General features: G+C 42.2%; 1 protein-coding gene and 1 pseudogene across 3 annotated transcripts in view; one reads left to right on the top strand and one right to left on the bottom strand.

The window, feature by feature from the left end:
- Positions 1-15,518, top strand: part of CRIM1 (cysteine rich transmembrane BMP regulator 1) — a 194,160-nt gene that overhangs the window by 91,777 nt on the left and 86,865 nt on the right. The gene's annotated exons all lie outside the window — the stretch shown is intronic.
- LOC141583969 (propionyl-CoA carboxylase beta chain, mitochondrial pseudogene) lies at positions 8,799-9,675 on the bottom strand (annotated as a pseudogene).

Genomic DNA, 15,518 nt, shown 5'->3' on the forward strand with positions numbered 1-15,518 from the left:
CTCAAGCTTCTGTGAGTCTAGTAAATAAAACTTGAAGATGATTATTAGTGTATCGACATAATTTTGACTTCAGCATTCAAAAATGAAGACCGGTCAGAGTTAAATTTGCCTCTAATCAAGACATTGAAAACCGAGAAGGAAGTCATTCAACATCCCACTGTAAATTATCTGCAGAGACGGGGTAGGTTCTCACAGGTCTTTAGTTTCCTGTATGTCAGATTATCAGTGACCCATGCTCATCCCCTGCCCATTTGTTCGCTTTTGAACAGGCCCTCCTCCCCCAGCTCTCTGCCCCTGTGCCTTTGCAGTTGCCATTATGTCTTCCTAGACCCCCTTGCCCTTCTGCACACAGTAGGCAGCTTCTGCCTCTCTTTCAAGACTGCTTTTCCTTCTCTGAAGTGTTGTCAGTCTTTGGCCCCTGAAGATGACTGAGGTGTCCCTCTCTGCACCCTTATCCTCCATCCCCCATGTATCTTTTTATCATAGCACTTTTCATAATACATGAAACACACTGTTTTTTTTTGTTTGTCACTTCTATTCTGTGTGATTCTCAAGGAAAGGGGTTAATTTTGTAGCCTCTTGTACCTAAATGTATGTCAGCCCACATCTACTGGTGAATGAGAATGAACGCAGAAAGGCCTACGCTAAGCCAAGATGATCTATATATTGAAGAAAAGAAAAAGAGTGAATAGCTTTAGTTTCTTGTTATCTTCCTGCCATTCCATGGTAATACCGCTCCTTGTCTCATTTTCACACCTTCGTATTTTTCCCCCAGTCCCTGTCTTTATGGTGCAGCACTCCTCGATCCTGTAGAAACCTCCATTCCAAGCACGGCACTCATCTCTCAGCATGGGATGCCTTTATCTCTCCATTCCATCTCTGTTCATGTTGCTCATCCAGTAGGACTCTAATTAAATTCTTCTCTATCCATGAGGTCTTTATGCTTCAACCAACACATGTCCCACTGCCTAGGAACTTCCCACATTCCTATGCTGTCAATTAATTATTGACTTTCAGGCATTGTTATTGAATTGTCGCATGCGTGAAGTCTTGTCTCATCAGCTATGCAGTGTTCCTAAAGGTCAGGAATTGTGTCATCTTTTCTTTTCCTCTGTGTGCGCATTAGTGCTGAATGAGTCGGTAAATGAAGAATATACTCAAGCTGTGGCTTAACCCCATTCAGCCTAGTTTAGCATATTAAGTGAATTCCTGCTTATTAAGGAGAGTGTTGGGGTGGTAGGTCATACATTGATAAGAGAATAACAACCCAAATAATCATGTGAAAATGGGAAAAAAACCTAGTATATAGTAATAATAGTGGTAGTATTTTAAGAGGAAAACTATATAGCTTTATTCTTATGTCTGAGCCATGTCAAATGTTCACTTTTTTTTTTCGAGATTGATTTTCACTCTGTCACACAGGCTGGAGTGCAATGGTGTGATCTCGCCTCACTGCAACCTCTGTCTCGTGGGTTCAAGCAATTCTCATGCCTCCCAAGTAGCTGAGATTACAGGTGCCCGCCACTAGACCCAGCTAATTTTTGTATTTTTAGTAGAGGCAGGGTTTCACCATATTTGTCAGGCTGGTCTCAATCTCCTGACCTCAGATGATCCACCCACCTCAGCCTCCCAGAGTACTGGGATTACAGGCATGAGCCACTGTGCCTGTCCCAAATGTCCTCTAAAAGCATGATTTTTAGGCATAAAGAAGAACATTATAGTACGTATAAGATCCTATTATGATTATTTGACTTTGATCAGTGTATTTATAAGAGCCTTGTTAAGGAGTTAAGAGCCATTTGAGAACAAAGCTGATTATGTGGAGAAATCAGGGGAGAAAGCCCTTTACATTTAGAACATAAGATAAAATATCTGAAACTTTAGCTGTAAAGAATTACCTTCAGTGAAAGTAACAACTCTCTTTTTATAAGAATTTATTGTACTTTCACGGGGTAGAAAGTGCATTTGTGGGCTTTTTTCCCCTCTCTTAAAGAATACATCCCCCCTCCTTCATTCCCATTCAAATGGAATTGCTGATTCCTATGAGACTCTTTCACCCGTTCGGGCCGCTTAACTGCCCCATTTCTGTGTGAGCTTGATTTAGTTAGTTTTCTCTTGAGTTGTATGTTTTCAGTTGATTCATTCATTCCTCAAACATTCATTCATTCCTTCATTCATCAAACATGAATTGAGTTCTTACAAGTGTTACAAGTGACAGACACTACTTTCTTTTCTTCTTTTTTTTTTTTTTTTTTTTTTTTTTTTTTAAGATGGAGTTTCGCTCTTGTTACCCAGGCTGGAGTGCAATGGCGCGATCTCGGCTCACCACAACCTCCGCCTCCTGGGTTCAGGCAATTCTGCCTCAGCCTCCTGAGTAGCTGGGATTACAGGCACACGCCACCATGCCCAGCTAATTTTTTGTATTTTTAGTAGAGATGGGGTTTCACCACGTTGACCAGGATGGTCTGGATCTCTTGACCTCGTGATCCACCCTCCTCGGCCTCCCAAAGTGCTGGGATTACAGGCATGAGCCACCGCGCCCGGCCCTACTTTCTAGATGTTCTTACCATTCATGTGTATCACTTTCCACTTCTTTCCCTGACAATTGAATACTGGTTTTCCCTTCTACCTCTGGCCTTTGCGAGTATAGACTATTCCTTACTTCCTTGCTGCCTTTCTGTCTTAATGGCCCGTCTTTCATGTTCAGCTCTTTTGTGTCTTTTCTCTTGAACTTCATCCTGTTTAAACATCATTCATATATGTGATGTAATTAACTTTAACCATTATTTAATTCTGCCTTCCCTCAACTTGGCTTGGATTTCCAGGCATCCTGCCATTTCTTTTTATCCTTTTTTCTTCTGTTGGCATGAAGACGTGATATGAGCTATATGGCAGCACATTCTGCCTTTCAGAAGAGAGTGGAGAGGGATAAGAATTACTGACTCCGGGCTTTATACTGGGCCTAAACACTACACAATGAAAACGGGAAAATGGACTATCTGTAGAGTTTGGGATACTTCGTGGTCCTTGGGAGTCCCTTTGTGAGTGTCTGCATGTGTGTGTATATGCAGATGCTGCTATGCATAAGAGAATTTACAGCAGAAGCTTACAAGACAGATACATTAATGCAAATTATTTCTTTGCAGAGAAGAAAAAAACCAGGATAGTCTTTCAGTGACATATAGATAACAATAGTGGTCACAGCTTAAATGTGTAATGTACCTTGCTGTTTATAAAACATTTTCACCATTGTTCTTATTTTATCATCACTTTAATTCTATGAGGAATTTAATAGGTATGAGAATGGAGATTGAGAGAATAAAAGATTTACAGAAAATCACACATTTTCCTTGGTATAAGAGAGAGGCAGGTTCAAGGCTTCAACCCAGGTGTTTTTTGTTTTGTTTTGTTTTGTTTTGTTTTTATTGAAGACCTTGTTCTCTTTCCACTGGAGCTTTTTTGATAACGATGTTTTTTTGTTTTTAAGGCCAAGAAATATATTGGGGAATATGAATTTATATCTCCTCAACACATTTCTATTAGCATAGCACATACGTATTTCAGTTATTCATTGCTGGGTAAACAGTTACCCCAAAAGTAGTAGCTGAAAATGACAAAAGTTGATTCTTTGTCCTGATCCTGTGTGTTAACTGAGCAGTTCTTTTGTAGCCAGCTGGCAGGTTGCCTGGGAGTAGATGTCCCTTCCATGTTTGAAAACTCAGCTGGAATGGCTGGAAAGACCCCTCTCCCCACATGATGTCAGAAGTGGGAGATGAAGTTGCAAAGCCTTTGGAGACCAAGAGTTAGAAGTTACACAACACTTCTGCCACATTCTGTTGGTCAGAGGAAGTCCCAGGACAAGCCCTTATTCAAAGGGTGGGAGAGTAGGTTTCACTTCTTGATGGGATACGCTGCAAAGGATTTGTGGCCATTTTTAATCCACCCTAATCTACATTTAACCAAGATAGACACCCTTTAGATTTCATTTTCTGATTGCAGGAAGTTGGTGGCATGTTGCAGATACGTGACCCTTTTCCAAAAACTCATGCCTGTCTGGCCCTGGAATTCTGGGTCTTCAGGTGAAATTTGGGCAGCATTATAGTTAAGCTCCCTGTCCTCTCAGCAGCAGGCTTTCTGCTTTGTCTTCAGTTGCCATTTGCAATCCACCCAGGAGCAGACACATGATTGAAGAGCCTCTGAAAACCACCTCACCTTTAAGTATCATTTAGCCAACGTTATTTTTAACCTTCTGCTCCTGGAAGTGTGCTGTGACCACCTAGGTTAAACTAGGTTTTCTCTCATTGTACAACAGGGAATGCTACTTTGGGATACCAGAAAATCTGTCTGATAAAGCCAGGTCCATTTTTAAAACAAAAACAAAACTTGTAAAGATGTCGCATAGAGATTCTCCTCTTTAATGTTTGATCTTGTCTGAGAGAAATGGATTAACCAGAGGCAAAAGCATTTGGAGGTTGGATCCAGCCTGGGTTATACATCCAAGAGTCCATGTTCTCCTGGTGTCCACTAGTGCAGACCTCAGCCCAGCTGGGCTATTTCTCGAGAAGATAGAGAGTTCCAAGACCACAGAGTTTTCTCTGCACGTCCCCCTCCTTGCTGTCTCCAATGTATGGGCCTAATTTTACAGACTCTTCACTTTGCCTCTGTAATTTTTCACCTGTATTTCAGATACAGGCTTATAGGGTAGACATTAACTAGTTAAAAATCTAGACAGTAATAACTCCACCGTATTCACTTTCAGTGTAAGTCATCAGTTTTTTAAATACCCTACGCCTTTTTATAAGTAACTTTATATCTTTTTATTAAGATGAATGAACTTGCTATATTATTGACAGTCACCTGTTCTAAATTTGTTTTTATAAAATTTATCTCAAACTTTTTGTTCTAAAAATTCTGTTATCAATTTGTTTTGTAAATCTGCCCTTCTTAAAAGTTATTGAAAAAAGTCCAATCCAGCTATTTTAAGGTAAAAATAAGTTAAGTCATTGTTTATGATGTTCAAAACTTAAAATAGAGTTGCTTCTGGGTTGCGTGCATTTCAGAAAGCCAGATTCCCAAGCTCCCTCCTGGCTCCTGCCTCTCTGACCAGAGGGCCTGATTCTCTTCCAGAACCTACATCTGGAACATGTGCATCTCTTGCATTCTGAGACACTAGACCAGAAATCTTACTTTATTTTTAAATCAATCTTCAGAAGTATTTTTTGTCTGTTTTTTTTTTTTCCCCTTAGCTTCTAATTTAAAATATTAGATTATCTGTTAGCTAAAATGTTGACTAATATGTGACTTCTGTTTTCACCAACAAATGTAGTAGATTATGTTGGACACATGAAATTCTAAGCAGAGTTTCACTAGAAATACTGACAAGCCCGAATCACAGAGCTCAACACAGGAGGCAGGCTGTCTCACTGTTCTGTTTCTTAGAGGGAGCATGATAGAGCTGGAAGGGTCCTACCTGGTGAGCATCAGCAGAGCAGGGCCGTGTGACACATACCAAGCTGCATTGTCTTCTGAGGCCCTGGGCTCAGTCACCACCAGGCCCTCTCCAGCCCTGCCTCTCAGAAGAGGAGGGCTGCGTCACACACTTTGTTATTGTCTGTAAGCAAACACATGCCTGTGAGTAAACCATTCAGCAGCTAAAGAACAGTCCTCTAGGCATCACCTGGTGCTTTTCAGAAAGGGCATGAATCACGCGTTCAAAGCTAGAATCCAGGCCCACTTCTGCATGAGTTTGGGTGAGGCTCTCACATTATCTGGGTCTGTTTATCTATCTAAAAAAGGAGGGGAGGAAGGATTCCATTGTCTCAAAGGTAACTTCTACCTCTAAATTTCCAAAAGCCTTTAGAGGGGAAGGATCCCAAGCCACTAACGATGAGAAACAAAGGTAAAGAAAAATTTTAGAAAATTTCAGAGCTCAGAACGTAATAGGAGAGATACATGGCTTGCCTAGGGATAAGAACGGGAGAAAGTCCAAGGGAAGTTATAAAAGAATTATGGGGTTTTTTAAAGCTTTCTTAAAATAAAAAAACTTAGAAACAGCAAAATGAAATAAACTACTAGAGTAATTATTTAAGCCAGGGTAATCAGAACTGGTTGGACTGTGAAAGCTGAGTAATAATTCAGTAAAATACATTGCCTGTTTGGTCAGTGGTTAGTTGACTGTTGCTAGTTACATTTTTTTTTTTTTCTTTACATCTATAAATAGATAGTTCCTACATTGCAGAAGCAGAGAATATCTGGCCAGAGGCTGACTCCACAAGATAAAGAGTTTACTCTGTTAAACTGATTTCTAATAGAATGTCGGTATCTCTGCCTGTCAGCCTGCCTTGGTAAATGTGCTGGGGAGGGTGATGTGTATATGGTTCCTGGTGCCCCCACAGGCTCACCTGTGTGAATGGCATCAGCCCATGCATGGTGCCCCCACAGGCTCACCTGTGTGAGTGGCATCAGCCCATGCATGGTGGCCCCACAGGCTCACCTGTGTGAGTGGCATCAGCCCATGCATGGTGGCCCCACAGGCTCACCTGTGTGAGTGGCATCAGCCCATGCATGGTGGCCCCACAGGCTCACCTGTGTGAGTGGCATCAGCCCATGCATGGTGGCCCCACAGGCTCACCTGTGTGAGTGGCATCAGCCCATGCATGGTGCCCCCACAGGCTCACCTGTGTGAGTGGCATCAGCCCATGCATGGTGGCCCCACAGGCTCACCTGTGTGAGTGGCATCAGCCCATGCATGGTGCCCCCACAGGCTCACCTGTGTGAGTGGCATCAGCCCATGCGTGGCTACTTGCTGGCTCCTGGACCCACTTGTTTCTCCCCTTCTGTTGCCACATCACTTTCCCGGAGGTCTGACTCTCTGTGTGTCTTCTCTGTCTTCAGTTTCTCCATGTCCATATTGCCCTTTTCTGTATTTCACACTGAATTGTGCACACACACACAGAATTGCATTCATGGACAAGTTTTCGGTTCTCTCTTCCTAATTGTGCGATTGGACCATTTCTTTCTGTGTCTCTTAAAATGAACAAAGATCTACTCAAAGTTCCTTTTTTCCTTGTTTGAACCTCAGTTTTATTTCTCTCCCGTAAAACATTGACCTTAGAAGACAATTTCCCATTCATATCCTGTCCTTCATCACAGCTCCAAGCACTGTAACTTCAGGAAAGGAAATAAGATGAAGGATGATAGTCCCATTGTGTCTGAAAGATGTGTCAGATATACAGCCCATGACCAAAGTGAAGGTCAGTCAGTGTCCTTTGCTTTCTCTATAACGTCTAAATATTTGCACTGAGCTGCTTCAATTTGAAATTTTGCTCTCAAAAAAAATTCATTTGATTGGTGCTGTCTTGCATTATGATAATAGAATCTTAGATTGCTAGCACACTGTTTCTTGTGAATAGATAGAGATATTTAGAAAAAGTTTTCTGGGGTTCCAGAATTCACAGCCTGAAATTGACTCATACTGGATGAGACCAGCCGAATGGAATCTTTGGCAGGTTATCTCTTCCCTTCAGAAGCACTTGAGTTAAATCAAAATTAATCTTAACCACATAGCTACAGTGAGTGAAACAAGGTACAGATTTTAAAATGCTCCAATCGGTTAAAACAGTTAAATAATTAAATACTCATTGAGTACCTCATGGAAGGCAGAACACTGGGCTTGGTGTGGGGTATACTGGTGAGTAAAATGTGGCACATGCCTAAAGGATCTTAACATCTTACATGTATGACCAATGCCAGTCTCTAAAAAAGGCTCCCAAGTTTTGGAAGGTAGTAAGAAGGAAACACACAACATGCGCCCACACACAGTCATCAGCCTTCAAGGAAAGAATCAATTGATAGACATTCTTTCTACCAAACAATGAAAACCAAATTTAAGAAAAACCATACAGTAATATGCCAGCTTTAAATCCAAACTAAGAAATCAAGGACCTCAAAAAGCACATACACTGATGGAACAGCAGATGACAGTTTTCTCTCATCCCTCTCTTCCTCCTGAAAACTTAGTAGGACGGGAGGGATTTTCTTATTCCTCTGCTCTGGAACATCTGTCTACTTCTGAGAAAAGGACTGAGCAGCAGGATCAAGAGCCCTTTAGCGCTCTGTGTGCTGAAGTACTTACCCTTCCGTGATAGAGCTTTCCAGAGTTTGTCAACTCCTGTCTCCAGAGCTCCAACCTATAACTCTGTGGGTTAAAGCCTTTTGTTGGGAGGTGGGAGGATCACACAAGGGTCAGGGACTGTCAACACGGGGCGCATCAACCCAACCTGACAAATGTGTCAAAGCCAGAAACTTCCTGAGAGTAGTTTGAAACTGTCAGGATCATGTTCAGAGCTCAGAAACCACTTCTTTTTTTTTTTCTTCTTGGAGACAGTGCTCAGTTTTTTAGGCCGTAAATAATATTTGCTATAGATCCATGTGCTTTTACCATTATGCTACAAAATTAAGTTGCTTAGATCATGCCTACTCAAGCTAACCAGTTTTAACTGTCCCTGCGTATGCATTTTCAAAAGGACTTTATCAAATTAAGAGACTTGTAATTAATTATCATGTCCATCTGTTCTAAGATAGTGTCTCAAAGAACATGGCACTTAACAGTTTGATTTGTTGTTTTTTTTTTTTTTTTAAGATTGGTGTGTTAGTAGATGAACACGCCAATCTTAGATGAATTTCCATAATTCCGTTCGTTTTTCTTGTTGTTATTCCCTTTAATTTGAATAATTTCTCTGCTGCTTTCTGGGAGTAAGTAAAACTTACTTACTCCCAGAAAAACTTACTTTTTTTTTTTTTTCATCTTTCTAGAATTTAATAAACTTAGTCATTCTAAGTTATTACTGGTATTTGGATTCCCAGGTTACATGATTGCAAAAGGCAGGGATGGGATGTGAATGGGCAGACAGTAATTCAGTTCTTGGTTTCTTTTCCTTTGATTTGTTTACAATGGAATATTTGCATGTTTTCTCCGAGGACGTTGTACCTTCTTGCTGGCCAAGACATCCAGGTCACAGCAGATTCGGGCACGTGTGGAAGAAGGTTGGATGATGTCATCCACAAACCCTCTCACTGCTGCAGGGAAAGGGTTGGCAAACTTCTTGATGTACTCTGTCTGTGCGGCTTCCACATTCTCATGCCCTTTGAAGATGATCTCCACAGCACCCTTTGCTCCCATGACTGCAATCTCTGCTGTGGGCCAGGCATAGTTGGTATCACCGCAAAGGTGCTTAGAGCTCATCACATCATAGGCACCTCCATAAGCCTTTCTGGTGATGACTGTGACTTTGGGCACAGTTGCCTCAGCAAATGCGTAGAGAAGCTTGGCGCCATGCCGGGTGATGCCCCCATATTCCTGTGCTGTGCCAGGTAGAAAGCCAGGGACATCAACAAAAGTGATGAGCGGAATATTGAGCGCATCACAGAATCTGACAAAACGAGCCCCTTTCACAGATGAATTAATATCCAAGCATCCTGAGGCCACCTTAGGTTGGTTGCCAACAATTCCAACGGTCCTCCCATTCATTCTTGCAAAACCAACAATGATGTTCTTGGCATAAGTGGGCATGATCTCAAAAAATTCACGCTCATCAACAACAGAGTGTATGATGTCCACCATGTCATAAGCTTTGGTTGATTCCAAAGGGACAACTGTGTCGAGCTCAGGAACCAGACGGTGTGTGTACCTATGCAACAATCCTGCATGATTTATTTGCACAGCAAATAAATATAAATAATATAAAGTTATATAATATGTAAAATACGCATTAGCATGGCACAGATTTGAAACATTTCTGACTCTTGACATGCTATTATGGTAGCATTCTCTCTGTTTTTAAACACAAGCAGAAAAAAAATTGCAAGTGTATTTGAAGCTCATCTTTCTCAACTAAGAAAAGAACATCTATTCTGTTGCCCTCTGTCACAGTAATTTTTGGGCCAAAAGAGCAAGTCAACTCATGACTAAAAAAGCCAGAGTCTATATTAAACTCTGTTGTTTTTAAAACAAAATAATTGTAGGAATTCCATGTTATTATTGGACCTATCCCCAGATTGAAGAAAATATGCTTTCCTAGAAGTAAAGTCCTTGCCCATTGGAGATGAACTATCTCCCTAGTAGAGTGTTTGATTCGTCAATAATTCACTTCAGATGTGTGAGTGTTGTCCTTCCTGTACTAGGGCCTTATGCTTTTTTGTCTCACCATGAATTTGACCCAGTGGCTAGTCTTATTTTGTGTTTGTCTTAGTCCTGAAAGCAAGCAACGCTGTCTGACAGTGGCTTCCTGTTTAATCTGCGTGGTCATGTATATCACCAGACACTATATACCTGGCCTTCTGAGTCAGACAGAGAGAAAGTAACTTAACTGAATTCCGTAAGCCTTTCAGTAAAGTTGAAAGCAGAATACACAGCATGATGATACTGAAACTCAGAGGTCTTTCCCCACCCTCATTTGCTTTATCATGATCATGGCATATGCAGACAGAACAGATCGGAACAGCTGTGCAAAAATGCTTTGTGAAATTACAAACATAGCTAATAAGCAAGTCTAAAATGTTAGAGCCCTACCTTTAATGAAAATACCAAAAGCAAACCCAAATCACAGAACATGTTTTACTCTTCATTTACACCTTTACATTGGGTATAGATTATTGGGTTTCTTCCTCGTCATTGTAGTTGCTACAGTTTGCAGAGGATTCAGGGTTATATTTGTCTGGTAGACATTTAATGGCTAACTGGAACCCAGGAGGTAGAGAAAGCTGGTTTCTCTTGGCCTTGCTCAGTCTGTTGTGAATGTATCACACAGACAAGTGCTTTGTAAATTATTTTTTCCTGACTTTGCTTTTGACAAGGGAGGAAATCACATGTCATGGCTCTTATGATAAAATGATCAGAGATTTTGATTTCCATAGCTAGATCATGAAGCGTTTTAATGATAATTCCTAAGACATTAGATTGTGGATTCTTTGAAGGCAAGGACCCACCCTATGTATTTCATTCTCATCAGTGCCCAGCACGGGTAAATAATGAATGTTTTTAACTAAATTATGTAGACAATTAGTCTGCAGCAGAAGTCCTAGCATCAAAACCCCATAGTGTTCTTGGATTGTTCAGGGAACAGATATTTTGGGCATTTTTGTTGTGTGCCAGGCATTGGGCTGCCCAGCAGGAATAAAATAAAGTCACTGATGTGGTCTAGGAGCATATATTCTAAAAGGAAGGCAAATATGTATGTCATTCTTAAAGCATTGTGTGCTTTGGAAGTAGAATTATGCAAAAGCAGAAAGTTCACAGAGCGAAGACATGCTAATTCCCATTTAGAGAACTGTCAGATTTGACTTTTGAACTGAGTCTTATATGAGTCCGAGTTCACCAGATGGAGAAAGAGAGAAGAGCGTTCTAGGCTGTTGTTGTTGTCGACTTTTCGGCTTGTAATGTGTCCTGCAGCTTAAAACATGAACACTCATTCCACCTACATTTATGATTCAAGAAAAAGGAAATTCCTGACAATGTTGGATTTTCCTGAGATAACCATCCCATTGCAAGACTACATTACTTTTTTCAGATGTTTTAATTACTTTCCTGTTGCTTACAAATAAAGATGCTTCTTAGTATGGTATGCAGAGCCCCTTATTATTCAGCACTGACGTCCCTCTCTGGCCATAACTCCTGTCGGCACCCCCATAGTAGCCCCAGCCGTCCTCTTAGCACATAAAGTACTTCTGGTGGGCTAAACTGTTAGTTCAAACGAAACATCAAACGAAACACACTGTATTCTTTCTTGCCTTTGTAAATTTAGTGTGTTCTTTCCTCTACTTGGAATGCCTTTCCTCTGTGCACACTCCCCCACATTTGATGATAATTTCACAAACTGTGCCACTCACACCCCTCACCACCACCACCACACACACACACACACACACACACACACACACACACACACACACACCATCAGCTGTTTATCTTTGTGCCTCTAGTTAGAAAAGGCAACATGAAAGAAGTGATCGTTAGGAATGAACCGCGGTCTGTGACATGATGGGGGACTTCAGTGTAGAAGATACAGAATAGCTCCGGCTTTTCTCTAGCAGCTCTCAACAGCTTTAGTATCAGCACAGAGGAAGTCAGTGGGTTGAATCACAATTTACAGTGGGTAGTTCTTGGGGCTGACATGTTTTCTTTAATGTGCCTTTTTTTTTCCTACTTTTAAATTAGTCGTCGATACTTAAAAACTGGCACACCTTACATAAAAATCTGGCTTCTCTTAAGTAAATGGAAGGTATGGCCTCATTGGGTTTACCCTTTGGCGTGAAATGAGTAGCGATGCCCCGTTAGAGGTCACAGACCTTCTTGAGGTGTCTGCGGTCCCCTTCGACTCTTTTAGGATTCTTACCTGACTCCTGTAGACATTCAGGTTTGCCATCTCTGGGATTAAATAAGTTGGGGTTGGGATACAGGGTACAGATAGAGGAGGAGGATAAAGAGGCAGGAAAGGTAAAGGCGTTAGGAAGATGGTGATTCAAGTGAAACACCGTGGGTTCTGGGCTCCATTGCTAAAGAGGTACAGTTAATCGGAGGTTCCGGCTGTGGAGAAAAGGACACAATCTGGGGAGTGGATGCCTCAGTGAGTTTGAAGTGTCACTGGGGAGTGGATGCCTCAGTGAGTTTGAAGTGTCACTGTGGTAGAGCATGGGCCAGGGAGAACTGGAAGCATGGACCGTCGTAATCAGCAGAGAGGCTGTGTGACTTCAGAGTACAGAGAGCTGTGGCCGCAGGACTGAGTCACCGAAGTAGAGCGGGCAGCAAGGGTCACTGGATTCCAAAAGATCAAGGGAGGCCAGAGTGTTGAAAATACTTTGTCCACATAGACTCTTCAAGCCTCTCAAATTATATTCATATAAAACAGCTAACAGGTGTTGTGTGCTTCTGTGTTCCAGGCACTATCCTGGGTGCTTTTCATCAGTTCATTTAATCCACATAGCAATCATATGACATCTGGGCACTTTAATCATCCCCACTGTACATATGCTACAGTTGAGGCTTAGAGAGATTGCACAACTTACCCAAGGTCACATCGTTCCTCAGTGGCCAGAACTTGACCCTAAGACTGCCTTTCAAAGTTCATTCCCCAAACCTCTGCCCCCTAAGGCATTGGATAGGAGACAGAGTCATCGGAAGGGAGTGTTTGCATGAGAGAGGAAAGCAACAATGTTGGAAGTAGCCAGTGGTCCACTTGGAGAATGTTGACCTCCTTTCCATCCCAGGTGAATAAGTGAGTAGTAGTGGGGGATTCTCAGTCTCACTGGAGATGGATATAAGGAAATAAAAGCCTGAAGAGTCAGGTAAATGTTAGAAACAAATTTGAGTGGTGCACTATGTGTTACGATCAGAGGATCAGGGAGTTTGTCTGCAGAGGAAAGTGGAGGAAGCAGGGGAGTCAGTTGGAAGAGAGGTTGGCACAGAAGGATGAGTCCCTGAGAAGCAGAGCAGTGCTCTCTGGAGATGTGCATTCCTTGGAGGATGAGAATTCCTTGGAGGATGAGAGACAATACAGTCTTTCACTTTGCTCTGATGACAAGGAGGAGAGGCTGGGAATTGACTGCCCAAAGGGATCCAAGTGGATACATGCTTAAAGTCATCTGTTTCAGTGGCAGCTCAGGCCCCAGATGGCTCTGGTGGCCTCAAAGAGTATCAGCAGCCAGGCAGTGGAGGCTTTACTCAGCTTTTCAAGTAGAAGGTTAGTCCAGACATCTTTGGGGTTTGTTCTTTGTGTGCTCTGGGAAGGAGATTGAATAGTCAACATCCCGTTGTGTCCTCATTTATGGTTATATATACACAAAGCTTCCCTAAACTAAATCCCTAAACTTAGGGCCGGAACCCTGTATATCCCCAGCCCCAACCCAGCTTGGTGCCTACTGCAAGTATACACTCAGTAAACAGCTACAAAATCATTACATGTTCATAAGCAAGCTGATTCATTGTTCCAGAGCGTCTCTTCTCCGAGGCAGGCGGCAATTCCGCTCTGAAGTGGGAAGAACTTATGTTGCTGTACTAAAACTTACTCTCCGTGTCCCAGCCCCGTTCTCCTCCTTTCTACAGCGTGATGTGCCAATTTGCCTTCCTACTTTTCCTAACTAGTCCTTCGTGCAGCTCCCACTCCCATCCTGACCTCCTCTCTAAAGCCATCCTACCAGCCGTGAAAGCAGATGCCATTGTCTTCCCCTAGACCTGCGGAAGTGAAGGCAGGGAGCCTTCCGTTCCTGGGACTTGGCCAGCTCTCGATATGCGATATCAGATTGTTGAGCTGGACTGAGTGGCCCAGGATTTCTGCCAGATCCCAGCTCTAACATTTCAACAGGGGCAGGGGCCCTGTGATTATTTTCAGCTGTGTTTCTGCTGTGTCCCCCCCCCCCACCTGCCACTGGAATTGAGTTCCTTCAAAACTAACCCCGACTTTTTTTTTCAGCCAATCACATCTAGGTAGTAATTTGTGAAAGATGCCATTGTTTTCTCCCCACCACACCTATTTGCTGTGGGGCAGAGTCCTAGAAGGTAATTGTTAACTTCTTACAGGATCCACGGAGACTTACAGCTTCTATTTTCCCGCAGTTTATACCACCTTTCTTTCAACTTGGCACCTTAAGATAAGCTTCCCAAGCCACACGCCAGCCTTGAGGAGGAAGCTGGGAAGAGAAGAACTTAATGATGGCTTTATTATTATTACTGATAGTAGGGAGGCAAAGGAATATTTTATTTTTTATTTATTTTATAATGTTTTATTTCCATAGGTGTTTGGGAAACAGGTGGTATTTGGTTACATGAGTACGTTCTTCAGCAGTGATTTGTGAGAATTTGGAGCACCCATCACCTGAACAGTATACACTGAACCCAAACCTAATGTCTTTAGCTTATCCCTTCCCTACATGGGAGCATATCCTTTGATTCCTCCCCTAGACAAAAAAAAAAAAAAAAAAAAAAAAAAAAAAAGGCATGAAAACAACAACAACAACAAAGGCAGAGTGATTTTCTGGTGGTCTCCAAAGGGAGAATGGTGAAGAAGGTGCAGTTTCTGGTTGGCAGGTGACAGCTCACTATACACAGGGGAGGGATGGCTGCGGGGGGAGAGTGTGGTGCCCAGAGCAGGGCTGCCCTTGCTGTGGCTATAGCTCACAGGCAGTGCGGGGCGGGGAAAGGCCAGGAAGTCACAGGAATAAGCTTGAGACAGGGGAGGAAGCGTGAAGGAGGGTTAGTTATTCATACATACAGAATAGTAAATCTCTTATGGTGAGGCATGGGAAAACTGTGAGCCTAAGGGACTTTTGTAGGGAGGAGTGTTGTTTTCCGTAAGAAGAGTTGGACCCTCAGATAGGAAACCTGTTTCTTTGTGGATATTTTATTTGCAGTCTTCTTGAAACTTACACATTCCTGGAAAGAGGTAAGAAATTTAATCAGCAGAGAGATAGTACATCAAATTTAATTAAAGTTGAAGCTACTTTTTATAGAATGGCCCTGTGTTTTA

Source organism: Saimiri boliviensis, chromosome 1 (assembly GCF_048565385.1).
Source record: "Saimiri boliviensis isolate mSaiBol1 chromosome 1, mSaiBol1.pri, whole genome shotgun sequence".
In the NCBI taxonomy this organism is placed as follows: domain Eukaryota; kingdom Metazoa; phylum Chordata; class Mammalia; order Primates; family Cebidae; genus Saimiri; species Saimiri boliviensis.